Raw genomic sequence first — 13,592 nt, 5'->3', positions numbered from 1 at the left:
GTAGTATATATAGTCTATTATTGCAGATTTCATGATTGTTATCTTCCTTCTTCAACTTCGTCTTTAAGACCATCTCTTGCTCTATCAGTTGGAGTTATGATCAAGTTTTTCCACAATTTCCCTGATAATGCATTCCAGGTTATTGATGTATGTCTTGTATGAGTTTTTCCTTGAGAATAAATTTTATATTTTGTCATTATTAAATTAATCAATCATAACAGATTATTCTAGTTGGAACATTTTACTATTTTTACAAAGGATTCGTGCTATAGTGGTAAGGATTGGTACTAATGCTATTGGTTTTCATTGAGATTTTTGAAATTTGATTTAATAATGATGATTTTTCTTTTAGCCAGCATAACGGGTCAAAGCTCTTTCCAGTTGACACTCCAACATCGCTAGTAAGAATGAAATTTGGTACTTGATTTTAAATGAAATTTCATTTAACATTTATATGATATAATACTTAATTGTTATGTAGGTTTGGACGATGATTACAAATGTGTTAATTAATACATAGACGGCGGTTAATAAGTCTTAAGAAGTAGCGGAGAATGTGCGTGTATTAGCTACTAGCGTTGTCTATGGTGTTTACATGTTAGTCTCAAGTGATCGGTAGGGTCAAATATTTGTGTTCTTAAAGGAAGATTCATTTGAAGTGTGAAGTGGAGAGGATGAATTTTCTCCTGAAACTTTCTAACTTGAAATTTGTCATTTAGTTAAAATTATAAAGAATTTCGATTTTCTTTTTTAGTAGGGAAATAGTTGTGACCTATTCAATGGTAAGTCAAGAAATGGTTTATTAAAACCTTGAAATTAAATATTTTATGTTTTAAGAATATTATTTAATTGGTTTGGTTCATCATAAAACATTTTATGGCGACGGTAGAGTGGTCGTCATAGAGTCTTATATGGCGACGATAAGAGTGGTCGTCATAGAGACCTCTATGGTGACGGTTAGAGTGGTCGTTATAAAGTATTTAAATGACAACGGTAAGAGTGGTCGTCATAGAGTCCTTTATGACGACTGTTAGAGTGGTCGTCATAGAGTCCTCTATGACGACTGTTAGAGTGGTCGTCATAGAGACCTCTATGGCGATGGTTAGAGTGGTCGTTATAAATTATTCTATGGCGATAGTAAGAGTGGTTGTCATAGAGTCCTCTATAACGACGGTCAGAGTGGTCGTATAGATTATTCTATGGCGACGGTGAAAGTCGTCGGTATAGAGGGCTTTATGGCGACGACGGTACTAAAATGGTCGGTATATGCGTTTTTGGTCAATAACGACAAGAGCAATGCCAACGACTGACGACTGCTTTTACGCCGTCCCAAATTATTTATAGCGACAGTTTATATTCCAATACCGACGATCTCTACTGTCGTTATTGAGCTTTTTTTACTAGTGTGTTTCTATTCTTTACAAATCTTCGCAAACTCTTGAATGGATCAAGTGCGGAAATACTTGCTCAATTTGAAGTAGTAGATAAACGATTGAACGATGCGAAAAATAAATAATACACGGAGTTTATGGATGTTTGAAGATAAAATTCCTACGTCACCCTTCTTCTATTTCCAGAAGGTTTTTCACTAGAAGGTTTTAATTTATATAGCAACTATACAAACCCAGTCAGATCCACAGGACTTAACAACTGTCTATTTTTTAACTTTTAGCTAACACTCTGTTGAACAGACAACCTCAATTCAACTTACAATACTGAAATTTTACATAGAAAGGACATTAGATGAATTACAGAATAATCTTAGAGCAAGAGTAAACACAATGCTTAATAATTCTTAATTCGTGCAGTTGATCAGGTTAAACAGAGAGATTCGCCGTTGAACTATGCTTGCCTTTTATACTGAAGTGTAGATACGTCCGAATCATAATCTTGGATACATGTCAGCTTTCCGTTGGACGTACGCCAAGTGTACGAGATCATACATAAGAATATATTCGTTGGATCATGGCGTACCAGATTGTAATGGAGAATATTCAGTAGATCATGGTGTACTAGAAGGTACATGACAGGCTGAAGGAATATTAGCGTACATGGAAGATAAGCGTAGGCGTACTAAGCTAACTGGACAGACGGCGGATAAGCGGACGCTCCTTCAAATGACTATTGAAGTAAAACGTCTGCTTGCTCACTTCTTCAGACGACTACTGAAGCATGACGTCTGCTCGTGCTTCTTCAAACTACACGTCTGATGAAGTGAGACGTCTGCTCGCGCTTCTTCAGACTACACATCTAATGAAGTTGGACGTCTGCTCGCACTTCTTCAGACTACACATCTAATAAAGTGAGACGTCTGTTCGCACTTCTTCTGACTACACGTGTTATGAAGTGAGACGTCTTCTCGCGCTTGCTTTAGATTGCATTTGAAGACATACGTCTCTTGAACTGTACATGCGCAAAGACAATTTACACAACTTAGTTTTGTTTAGACCACATCATTAAAACCATGTCATATTGGTTTGAACTTATTCACCTAAGTTTATTAAAACATTTTTCCTTAATTACTTATTTCTCTTATAATTAATTTTCCTTTTTCTTTATTTAAACTAATCTAATAATATCTCGTTTTTATATGATATTAAAACTAAGTTAAAATTGAGTTAGGAACATGAGATTAAAAGGAAGTAGATATATTTATATAATTATGCTAAAGAGACAGCTTGAGGAAGCTACTTCTGCTTAACGGTGTGAAGAGACGCATGCTCTTCAACTAATGTGAGCAGTTGCTCCTGATCGATGGGAGGCAGCTGCTTAGCAATCAAAGATAATTCCTTCTCAACGGAAGGGAGTTTCTGCTGGCTCTTCAGACACAATGATCTGTTGCACATCATAGTGAAGAGATAAGAACCTTTTTTCTTCAACAGACGACTGCTACTGCTCGATGATGTGAAGAGCTGCTTGGTCTTCATCCACCGAGAGCAGCTACTCAACAATAGATATAGGGTGCAGCTCACCACGAGCGAACAACATCTCATCAATGAAGAACATTTGATCAGCATCGTCTGAGCAGTTTAGCTCTGCTCAAGACGCCTTGTTCCGAAGTTCATCAGTTTTGGTCGACTCTCTGTCATCAATAAAATAGAGAGCCATGGAACTATAAGAGTCCAGAATTAATTTCAGAAAGTTGTTCACTTTACCATTTACCAATGCCATCTTCTCTGAGGGATTATAATTGGCCTCCTTTCTTGAATAATCGGAAATAGGGCACGCCCTCTGTCCATTGCAGCAACTAGCTCTCTTCTCTTTAGAGCCTCATTGACGTCATTGGTGTATGTCCAAGAGAAGATAGATTTCTCCAACTTCAATAGTTCCTTCCACTACTTGGCCACATTATAACCTTTGATAACATTACTAAACCACCTTGTATGGAGCCTTGTGCATATCCATTTATCAAAGGCATCTATCTTCATAGAGGCAGAGGTCTTAACATCCTCCATGATGAGGTCAAGTAGCTGCCGAACCTCCAAGGGAGACTTAGATTCTTTAATAAATATATCTTTTCTCTTACCTATAACTACGGTAGGCTCGGGGTCAAGGACAGACTCTTTGAAGGCGATGCCCTGAACAGCTCGGACCTATCTTAAAATAGAGAATGGAGAGACAGTCTTAGGAAAAGAATCTGCTGGGATAACTACAGCAGGACCTGTAGCCGTCTGAACATGTGTTGATTTATCGGTCTGCCCATCAGTCAGACCAATATTTCATTTAATATCAGTAGTAGACGAATGCACAGCCTCATGCTCTACTATAAGAATAGGAGACGACTCTTTGGCATGAGAAGAAGCCGTCTGAACAAGAGTAGGAACACCCTCTTGACCAACAGCTACAACAACCACTAGTGCAGCAGGGAAGACCACATCGTCTTCCCCCTACCTGTTCTCAACAAATGGTCCAACTTTTTTCAGCAGTTGGTTTAGCAGATTGTTCCACAATGGGAACCACAACGTACTCTACGACCAAGGAAGGAATATGAGTTACCTCGGAAGACATCCGACGAGCAAGAGTATCATCCATCTAGTTAGAAGACTCGACAGATTGATTCTCAACAGACGTCTCAACCAGCACTTCAGTTGAAGGAGAACGAGGGGCATCAAATAGAGGAACGACAGAAAAAAGAGTTTCGTCCAATCTAACTTTCTTTGGAATGGAGTCAACCTTAGGGGTTTCTCTAATAGACGCCCTCTTCAGGCTGGTTGAACTGGCGGTTGATTCCTGCATCCTCAACCTTTTTTTCTTCATTGGAGCCGAACGAGTAGAGGTTCTAGGGTGTTTGGACAGAGTGGTTGACTGACCACTCATCTGTTGGGCTGATAAGGAGGACTTGGTTTCCTTGACAACCTTCATTCGCACAATATAGTTCCCAACAATGTCTGATTTCATGATTCTACTAGTGTTGATAGAGGCACCTTTGCCCAATGTCACCTTCAGATGCTCTAGAACCCAGTTGAGTTGGACTGAAAAACCCACACTCTACTTGCTTGGTGCAAACACCATTAAACAAAGGGTAGATAATAAAACAGATGCCCAGTTGATAGACATTCCCTTCGTTATGGCTATCGTTATCTCGAATCTTTCTTGGGTGTAGGCGTCGAAAAACCCTGCTTTCCCTTGAATAAATTTGGTAGTAATGTCGTTAATAAGACAATACTCAAATTTGAAATACTTCTTCTTCCTGTTGATCGCGACGGGACCATTAATGTTTAAAAATAAGGCTTGCATCTCTAAGATATTATCGGCCGGAATCTCATCAGAAAAGGTGTGGCCTTCCATCGGAAGCCCAAGAATCTGGGAAAAGAGAGCTTCGAATAAGGATATTTCAACACCCTTCACCATTGTTGAGATAGAGTCTCCGACCAGCTTCGACGAATCGAAAAACTCACGCACCTCCACGTCGTGAAGAATGAACGGTCTACCACAAAGCCTTTTGAGGCCGGAAGCCTCTAAAGTTTTGAACATCGCCACCATCTTCAGTAGCCCAGGCACATATACAGATTCAAAATCTACCTACATGGTGTTTTGAGCAAAGGAAACAATTTTCTTAGTCATCTTAGGGTTTATAAAATAAATGATGAAGAAGACAATTTTTCTAAAGAGAAGACAAAGCGAAATAAGTGACTTAGGGTTTAGGGTTTCCTAAAATCTCAAAAGGCATGTGAGATGTCTTAGGCGTGCAAGGCACCCTTTTATAGATTTTAACCGACACGTGTTAAAGGACATCATTAAAATAAACTATCATTATTCAAAATAAATGACGTTTTTAAAAGTCATCATTAAAGGAGACGTCATTAAAATAAACATAAAAACCATCATTAAATTAATGCGTGTCGTAATGGGCAGTCAAATATATATATATATATATCATATTTTTAACAATGATAGACACGTCTTTATGTTATTCGTTATTTGAAGATATTTATAAGATTTTATCTTATCTCATAAATATATTCCATCAAAATATTTCGATATATGACCGTTTTACTGTCTGAAAGAGAAGGTAAAACCACAGCGTATTAATAAATTAGGACAGCTGTCCCATTCGTCTGAAGATAAGTCGGTCGAAGAGCGCTTTTAGATAGACGCCCATCTGTGCTATCCGCATACCTGTGTTTAAGCTTGGTAAGACGTCTATTTGGAAGGCGTCCGCTAACTCATGGAAACAACCATGTCATCAGACATCTACCTAACGTCTTAGCGTCTGACCAGACTTAAAATGCAAGGTGCTTAAGCACAGCCCGTCTGATACACATTGTCTTTAAACGACTGATCTATTATTCACGATTTGAGACATCCGTCTTAACACGTCTGTCCACTCAACTTATCAACAAATTTCCCCCTCAATTTGTGCATACTTAATTCAATTAATTTAGGTCTAAGACACCCAATACATTTCTAAAGTAAGAAAACTTAGTCTTGGGGAGTGTCTTCGATCCGTTGGGACATATTCTAGACGAATATGCTTCTGAGCGACATGATCCTAGATGAAATGATGTCGGATGTCGATATGCTTTGTCCGAGAGTTCAACACCGGGTTGTATGTGATCGCTATAGCACTTGTGTTGTCGCTGAAGATTAGAGACTCGTCTACTTCGATGCCAAAGTCTCTCAATTGTTGTTGAACCCACATCAATTGAGCACAGCAGCTGCCCGTGACAAGATATTTTGCTTCTGCTGTAGACATGGAAATAGACGTCTATTTCTTGCAAAACCATGAGATCAGACGATCACCAAGGAACTAACAAGTTCCACTAGTGCTCTTTCGATCAATTTTACAACTTGCATAGTTTGCATCAGAATAACTGATTAAATTGAAACTGGAATCCTTTGGATACCACAATCCCACATTTTAAGTTCCCTGAAGATATTTCAAAATACGCACCGACAACAAACAGGATGTCTGACCAGTTGGATGTTAGATAAAGCAGAGATCCTATGATTCCTCGATAAGTGGTGATGTCGATAGACTGACCATCTTCATCCTTGTCCAACTTTCTGTATGAATTCATGGGTGTTGAGGCAACTAAGAAGCTCTTCATGCTGAACTTCTTCAATAGCTCCTTGGTATACTTCATCTAATTGATGAAGATACCATCTTCAAGTTGACGAACTTGAAGACCAAGGAAGAACGTCAGCTCATCCATCATGCTCATCTCAAATTTATCATGCATCAACTTAGAAAATTTCTCACATAATTTGGGATTAGTTTACCCAAATATGATATTATCAACATATATTTGAACAAGCAATATATATGAGTCTTTAACAAATCTAAATAATATTTTATCTACTATTCCAATGATAAAATCATGATCAAACAAGAATTTAATCAAAGTATTATACCAAGCTCTAGGAGCTTGCTTAAGACCATATAAAGCTTTATCTTGTTTGAAGACGTGATTAGGCAAAGAATGATTTCTAAAACTAGTAGGTTGTTCAACATACACATCTTCATTCAATAAACCATTTAAAAATTCTCTTATAACATCCATTTGATAAACATTAAACTTTTTAAAAGCTGCATAATTTAGGAAGATTCTTATAGCTTCAAGTCTAGCTATAGGGGTGAATGACTCCTCAAAGTCAATTCCTTCCTCCTGCCTGTAGCCTTGAGCTACCAATCTGGCTTTGTTTCTCACAACCAAGCCATCTTCACTTAGCTTTTTTCGAAAAACTCATCTAGTTATAATAACCAATTGATCATTCGGTCTTGGAATTAGATGCCATACTTTATTTCTTTCAAATTGATTCAGCTCCTCTTGCATAACATTGATCCAATCTGGATCAAGCAATGCTTCATCGATTTTCTTAGGCTCAATTTAAGAAATAAAGATAGAATTTGCAAATTCATCCATTAATTGGTGTCTAGTCCTAAGAGGAGTAGTAGGATTACCAATTACAATTCGTGTGGATATTTTTTGTTCAATTTGAGGTTTGGTTCTAAAGGATCAGATGTCTATTTCGCTGGCCCCGCGATGTCCTGACTGTCAGCATCCTTCTGACTTATAGTTTGGTCGTCTAGTTAAACATCAATCGGTTCAGCCGGCTGATCAGACGTGTTGTTCCCGTTGACCGAAACTTCATCATCGCTATCAGATTGACTATTTGCAGCTTCCAACCTGTTAACAACTTCAATGATCTCGTTAGAATTGCTTTCTACATATTCATCAAAAACAACATGGGTAGATTCTTCAACAGTTAGAATACGTTTATTAAACACTCTATAAGCTTTACTAACTTAAGAATAGCCTAACATAGTTCCAGCATCTGCCTTAGCAGTAAATGCAGCCAAATATTTTTTTACTATTGTTATGAATAAAACACTTACATCCAAATATCCGAAAATATGAAACTTTAGGAACTTTTCCGTAAAAGATTTTGTAAGGTGTTTTATTAATACATTTATTAATCATTGATCTGTTTTGAGTGTAGCAAGTTGTGTTAATGACTTCTGCCCATAGTTTTTTAGAAACACCAGATTCAGCTAGCATAGATCTCGCTGCTTCATTTAGTGTTCTGTTTCACCTTTCAGTAACACCATTTTGTTGTGGAGTTCTGGCACTAGACAGCTCGTGTCTGATACCAGACTCCTCAAAGAAAGAAGACAAGATTCTGTTTGTGAATTCAGTTCCTCTATCACTTCTAATTTTTATGATACTTAAAGATTTTGATCAGATTTTCAGCAGTATATCTCATTCCCCCTAAATTGGTTACTGAAATTAGACCAAACAGATCTATGTGTAATAATTTTAGACTCCTTTCGGATTGAGTATTCCTTCTTTTTTTAAAATTTGATATGACCTGTTTGCCCATCTGGCAAGCAAGATAGACCTTGTCTTTTGAAAACTTCAATTTAGGCATTCTAGAGACTAAATCTTTTGAACAGATGTTGTTAATGGTTTTGAAATTAAGGTGGTTTAATCTTTTATACCAAAGTCAATTTTGATCATTCTTAGCTATCTTGCAAACAAGATCAGACGTTTTATGCTTCTAGTTCATTTTATAAGAATTTCCTACTCTGCTTCTTGTAAGCATGGTATTACCCTGCTGATCCTTAATTAGGCATGCATGTTTTTGAAAATCAACAGTATAGCCATTGTCAAACATCTGGCTAATACTGATTAGGTTATAACATAAGTTTTCTACAAGTAGCACGTTGTTGATAGTAAGGTTACCATGGATAATCTTACCCTTACCCACGGTTTTACCTTTGTTGTTATCACCAAATGTGATCTTAGGCCCCGTGCACTTTGTTACTTCAGTCAACAGCCGTTTGTCACCTGTCATGTGTCTGGAGAAATCGTTGTTCAGATACTAGACAGACTCCTCCAAGAAGTTGCCCTGAGTCACCTACAAAATACATATTTATAGCTTTTGGTACCCATGTTCAATTGGGTCCACAGTTCATCAGTCCTTTAAGGATCCATATTTGAGTTATTTTGATGGATCTCCCATTTTGTGTTGTGAGCAATGCATATGATTTAGACTCAGCAAACGTCTTTCTGCCAGCAACTGCTCTCTTAACTTTAGAGGATGGTTTTTGTTGAAAACTTCTTGACTTTCTGTCAAGTTTTTGTTTGCTAGACTTGTTGGTTGTACTCTTCTTGGGTTTCAGCCAGCTTGAAGTTGGCTTCACATATTTAATCTCATCCTTTGAAGTTAAGTCTTCATAACTTGAATTAGTTCCTTTTTTAGTTAAATATTCCTTGACAAAAGTTATAGTCTTAAGCTCGCATTTTCTGTGTTTAACTTTTTATTGGACTTGTCTGAGTTACCATAGTCAAATCCTAAACTGGATTTGCATCCAGAAGGCCTCAGCTGACTGATCAGCCAATCTGACGGCATCCCATACTTTGTTTAGGAACTAACCACATAGTTTAAACGTTGGTTTTCAAAAGAAAGAGTTTGAATCTTTTCCTTGAGCTTCTCATTCTTAGATGAGAGCTCAACCGTTTTGTTTTCAAAGACTTCCGGTTCAGATGAAGAAGGGCTATTAGATTTGTTTTTCAAATTCAATTCATTAAAAGAACCTGATAGATTTTTGTACTCAATGACCATGTAATCAAAAAGGGAGAAATTGTTGGGTTGGAATTTTTAATGTTTAAACTGGTTTTGATAATTTAGTTTAAATAATCAAAAAGGGAGAAATTGTTGAGTTGAAATTTTTAATTGATTTAAAAATAAATTAACAATTTTGATTTGATGATTGATGAAATAGTTTTTGGATAAAACTAAGTTCAATAATTGTTAGTCATATTAAATATATAAATATATATTTAGATATCAACATCTTAAGTGGTGTAGTGGTAAGCATGCCCGCCTGTCATACAGGTGACCTGGGTTTGAATCTCACCAGGTGCAGAATTAATGATTAGAGTTTTGTTAATTTGCAGGCACAGCTGAAAGTCAACGCGCGCGAGCAAAGTCAACACGAAGTTAGACCAATTTTATGAAAAACGTCTAATGTTAGACGTGTAGTCTTGATAGAAAAATTAAGTAGATTAATTTTTGGAACCGGCCAGACAAACTAAACAGAAGTTAAACTTCATGTGCAGGTACTAAACAAACCGGAACCGGAAATCTGGTGTCAAGAACTGGTTGCTACAACTTCAAAGAAACCGGTTTCAAGTGATCAAGCCGAAGGATCACAGGAACCGGCATCTCTATCTCAAGCAACCGGTTAACGAAGAACAAAAGATTACACTCCAACCGGATCATAATGCACAAAGACACAGAAACCGGAAAGTACAGATCAAAAGTCAGAAGATTCAAATCTCAAGAGTGACGTACTATGACGGAAGAAACGTGTCTCGAAAGAATAAAAGAAGATCAGATCCGATCAGAAGCATGAGAGGAAAGCAATGATGCCTTGGTGATCCGATGCTGACGACCGGAAGCGGATGTTCAACACGTGTATCAATCTGAAATCCGGCTATGTCATCATCTGCTCAGAGTCACCTGCATGAATGCCAGGTGTTGAGGAAGTTGAAACGTGCAAGCAACCCTTCTGCAAATAGGCGTGATGACGATCAACCAATCCAGAAGAGAGAGAAGAAAGTAGCCGTTAGCTATTTTCAGCTATAAAAGGAAGATGGATCGTCTTCATTCAATGTAGTTCGGTACTTGCAGTCGTGAGCATCATAAATTCAAAAAGTCATAAAGCATTAAATTCTAGAGAGATAAAGTTCTATATTCTAAAGTCGGTTTGCCTAAAACCGGAAGTGATTTGTGTGATATTGTGTTGAGTTGTTATATTACATCAAAAGTGTGAGTTTGGTGTAACCGGCGAGTAGCGAAGTTGGGCTCGACCGGAAGTGTAAATTGTAACTCTAAAGAGTTAGTGGAGATCCTTCTCATAATCTGAGAAGAAGGGGTGACGTAGGAGGGTTTGCTCCGAACATCCATAAACAAATTTCCTTGTCTTGTGTTCTTTCATTTCGCTTTCATTTCCCGCTGTCTTACCGTAAACCGCAAACCAATCATACTTCCAAAACCGGTCACTCACTTTCGTTAAACATCCTCCTTCTTAAACATCATCTAAAGTCGCAAACGTTGCTTCAACCTGAAACAGACACTTCCGCCCTTGAACACCGGTTCAAGAGTCTGTGACAGGTTGTGTAGTGCTGAGAAAGGTTTTAGTCTTTAACCGGACTATCACCAAGTTGTGTGTTGTTGTAAGCGGCCACCCTTACTAGAAACCGGAAAAACACCCCGGTCCTCCAAGGGCGTCCCCGATCCTAACAAGTGGTATCAGAGCGAGGTTCTTAGCACTCAAGCAACCAAAATGGTGGGAAGCATGACTCACAGCGACAAGCCGCCAATGCTAAACAGCGAAGCATTTAGCAGTTGGAAGAAGCAGATGTATCTACATCTGATAACATTAGATGATGAGATGAGTCGAGTCCTGAAAGAAGGACCGATCAAAATTAACAAGGAGGAAAGCCAGTGGACAAGTGAAGATCGGAGAAGAAGCAACCTGGACAACCATTGCATGAGGCACATCTATAAAGCCATAGATAACAACACTTTGAACAAAATATCAGAGTGCGAAAATGCAAAGGAAGCCTGGGAAACGATTATCCAGATTCACGAGGGAAACGAAAGAACCAAGGAGAATAAAATCTTGGTGGCTACGCAGAAGTACGAAAACATAAGAATGAAACCGGGAGAAAATATGAAAGAATTTAGCAACCGGTTCACCAGCGTAGTAAGCGAGCTTCAGATACTCGGAAAGAAGTATGACAACCGAGAAGTGATCATTAAAGCTCTAAGATCACTGCCAAGCACGTGGGATATCAAGACCATGGTGATGAGGGAGTCCAGCACCCTTGGGCAGATGAAGTTGCATGATGTGTTTGAGGACTTGAAAGCCTACGAATTCGAGATCAATTCTCGGATTGAAGATGAAACATCTACATCAACCGCAACAAGAGCTTTAGTCACATCGGTGGAACCGGCGGCTCCAGTATCAACCGCACCGGCTCCAGTCAAAAATACTGATCAAATAACCGACGATGTGATGGCGATGCTAGCCCAGAAATTCGGAAAATTCATGAAGAAGAGCCAGCCACCATCTAATAATGATTTTAATTATAATTATGTAGATAAATCAAACAAAAGATGCTATAACTGTGATGGTTTTGGACATTTCAGGTCAGAGTGTAGAAAACCAAGAAGAGATGATAGAAAACCGGAAGGAAATTATCAAGGGAATAATTATCAAAGCAACCGGTATCAGGGAAACAATTATCAAGGAAACAATTATCAAGGAAACAATTATCGGGGAAACAACAATAACCAACGAAACGATTACCGAAGAAATGATGATCAACGTGCTGATGAAGGAAAGGAGATCCAAAAGGCTCTCATTGCATCAGACGGTGGAAGCGAGTGGGCATATTCCGACAATGAAGATGGTGAAGAGAAAGTAACATGCTTCATGGCAAACGACGAAGAGGTATTTGATTTCTCTTCTGATGAATTTACTAAAGAAGATCTAGTTTCTGCACTCAACCAAATGGTTGCTGAGTTCAGAAATATATCTGCGTATATGCCAACACCTGTAGAAACTAAAAACGAACAAATAAATGATGAAAACGATAAAATATATGAGATCAAAACACATGAACCGGATGAACTATTCTCGGATGATGAGAAGACAGTTCAACCGGGAATGGAAACTGATGAACGAGCAATGTACGTCACGGCTGCGTGGGAGAGATCACGTCAAGTAGTGAAACAAATGTGTAACTATAAACGACATCCGAAATGTAGATATGGTATCGGTTATGATCCAAGTAAACAAAATGAAACGAAACAATCTAACGGGATAAAACTAACGAAAAACAATCTTCCATTTATAAAATTTGTCAAAAGCTCACAAACCGAAAATGACCTAAAACCGGAAGAAACGCTTAAATATGTAGGTCCCAACGAATCTGAAAAATGGCTTCATCCTGAGAGAAGGAAAGCCAACCGGAAACCAAACAAAAATAAAAATAATAAAAACCGATATCAAAGAAGTCCATCACCACATAAGGCATTCTTGAGCAACGGCCAAGAAGTTAAGCCAAATATTATCAAAACCGCAACCGGGAAAGTGATCCGACTAATTCAAGTCTGGATCCCAAAGGGACTAATCAACCATGGACCCAACTAAATGTGGGTACCAAAAAGTTGTAAATAATTGTTTGCTGCAGGTTAGGAGGAGCAATCGGTTGAGGAATTCTGAATGGTACTTGGACAGTGGATGCTCAAGGCACATGACCGGAAACAAGGAACTACTGACCGACATCAAGTACGAAACCGGAGCATTCATCACATTCGGGGATAACTCAAAAGGTAAAACCGTGGGCAAGGGTAAGATTGTCCATGGTGAACTATCCATAAATAATGTGTTATTAGTAGAAAAACTAAGCTTTAATTTATTGAGCATAAGCCAAATGTGTGATGTGGGCTATAAGGTTGAATTTCATAAAAACTCATGCTTAGTCAAAAATCAAAATGATGAAACCTTGTTAACCGGTAACCGGATAGGAAACATTTACAAAGTAAACTGGAAAACTGATTTCGAAAAACCT

Source organism: Impatiens glandulifera, unplaced genomic scaffold, assembly GCF_907164915.1.
Source record: "Impatiens glandulifera unplaced genomic scaffold, dImpGla2.1, whole genome shotgun sequence".
Classification (NCBI taxonomy): Eukaryota; Viridiplantae; Streptophyta; class Magnoliopsida; order Ericales; family Balsaminaceae; genus Impatiens; species Impatiens glandulifera.
The sequence above is the reverse complement of the archived record's forward strand: the minus strand, read 5'-3'. Positions refer to the sequence as shown.